Source organism: Camellia sinensis, chromosome 15, assembly GCF_055761805.1.
Source record: "Camellia sinensis isolate YWXY chromosome 15, ASM5576180v1, whole genome shotgun sequence".
Taxonomy (NCBI): domain Eukaryota; kingdom Viridiplantae; phylum Streptophyta; class Magnoliopsida; order Ericales; family Theaceae; genus Camellia; species Camellia sinensis.
In genome coordinates this window covers 10797536-10800059 of record NC_138975.1, presented here as the reverse complement: position 1 = coordinate 10800059, position 2524 = coordinate 10797536, and positions in this window count along the sequence as shown.

Here is a 2524-nt window from a genome sequence, read left to right as displayed (position 1 = left end):
GCCTATATTATACCATTTTTCCAACAATACCATGATGGTGTTACATGCAGCAGCTGCTCTGGCTGTTGCAACCTCTCCTGATAAAAAATATTTTTTAAAAAATTAAAAAATTCAAAGCTGAAATCATAAGTACACATAAATTTCACTCAAAAGCTCTTCTAAATAAATTAGACCTTAAGGATGAACAAACTTATGTAATCCAGTTGGAGCAATCATGATTGGTGCCAAAGTTGGGTAACCCAATATAGTGGTTGACATATCTATTCTGCTCACATCTATAAGAACTCTCAGCCGAAAATTGAGAAAATCCCAAAAAAAAAAAAAAAAAAAAACATTGGCTTAAGGTGGTGTCCCTGTTTGTTAATAAGAACAAGAGGTGTAACAACACTTAACGTGATTCTACAAAACGCTTCCATGTTCTCTCTTAGTGTGTGTTGGTCCTGAGCTCCCCCATTGTAGTAGTCAAAGTACATCTTCGGAAGAGCTCGCTTTGCCAGTTCCTGGAATTAGTTCACATTGACCGGTTCTGATGCTATTTTTCCTGAAAACACAGCCCCCATTAGCTGACTTTAACTTTCCAGTAATCAGTAACCCAGTCCATCGTACAATTATTTAAAAATCAATTAATTGAATACTAAACTTGAGTTGAGAGTCTTAATGGAGAGAAAGTCAATATGGTTACCAAACTTTGCAAATCCTTCCCATCATTTCCAAATTTTCCATCCATTTGTAGGTTTAGTATAATTACTTGAGACCGTATTTGGATAATGAATTTGGAAAGAGAGAAGGAAAATGTGTGTGAAAAGTTGGTAAAACATAGTTATATTTCATTCACATTTCACCCGTATTTTCCTTTTACCTTTCCAAATCCATGATCCAAATACATATTTCATCCACATTTCACACACTTTTCCCTTTCTCTTTCCAAATTCCTACTCCTATCATGATTCAAACAAAGCCTAAGTATATCAAGTCTTTAGAATAAACCGATTACTATAGAAAGCCGCTATTCTCACCCCACTTTGCTCCAAATACACTTCCTTCTTTGTTATTTATTATACATAGTTATATTAATACCTTTTCATACAAAATAAACTCCATGAAAAGACCAAAATTCCAAGGGTATTAATTTATTTGGAGCAAATAAGTGAGTGTGTTTAGAATAAAGTGGAATGGGAATAGTGACTTCCATACTATATTAGTTATGGGTCGTTGAACACACCAAAATTAAATACTAAACGATACCAAATTCAATCAGCATAATGGCAAGTTCAGGTATCGATCCACATGGTCTATTGTGAAATTAAACTAATTTAATTGTCAAATTCCTAAATTAATTTTGAATAAAAGATTGATTGTTTATAACCTAATTTAATAACGAATAAATTAAACTAAGGAATTAAATTATCAATAATAAATGAAATTTGGTTTACTAAATTGGGGAAAAATCCTAGGGTAGAGAATTTACCACTAACCACATAATTAAGGTTTCTAATTGAAATCAATTATGCTATGGTTTGAACGGATTAATACTTCGCAACTACAAGCTCAAAGAATTTAACAAGAAAATCATCACATTCAATGTACGAGCACGAACCATCTCAAGTAATACGAATCGTTCACTCTAAACTAAGGTAGTGATACGACTCATTCCTCGTAGCATGGTTCGTCACATACCTTGAATGTGAAGGAATATAAAACTCATGTATGGATAACATTCAGCAATCACAGAAAGTCAAATATTCGAAGAGATAATGAAAAATATATATATGAACTTCTAAATCACCATACAATTGTTCAAACCTTTACATAATTAAAAATCAAAAAGAAAACAAAATAATTACATGGCTAGGGTTTCATCAAAACCCTAGAAAAGGAGACTAGCCACTCATAGAGGAGTGGAAGGAGGTAGATGGAGAAGGAATCACCATGGGAGACATCCTTGAAGCTTTTCGTTTCTCTCCTCTCGCAAACCCTAGCCTCTCTCTTTAGGTCAAAACAACTTCCGAACCCTACAAAAGCCTTTTCCTTGCCTTTTTATACTTCTACTCACTTCCAAACATGTTTAAAACGTCGGTTTGACTTTCCCAAAAAAAGTCAACGCACGTGCGGAAAAGTCAACGCACGTGCAGAAAAGTCAACGCATGTGCGGGAAAGTCAACTCTGTCCAAATTCTGTCTTTTTGCCCATTTTATGCTCCGACGATGTACAACCTGATTGACATTTAACACACATAAAGTATATAGTTTGACCAACAAATGAAGTTAAGAGATTCTAATTAACGGCCTCAATGATGTACATTTTCGGCCTCAATCAATTAGACCATTAAATACTCACAAGATTTCAACATGTTATTTGGATGCAGTGTGTAAATAATTCTTCAATTTAAAAAATAAAAGAATTACACATACCAGTACCTGGCAATTCAAACAATCTCAGAATAAAATATATAAAAGGAATTTTTTTTTAAAAAAAACAATCTACAACTATAAAAGCATGAATCTGTTTAAAATCTCCATTTATA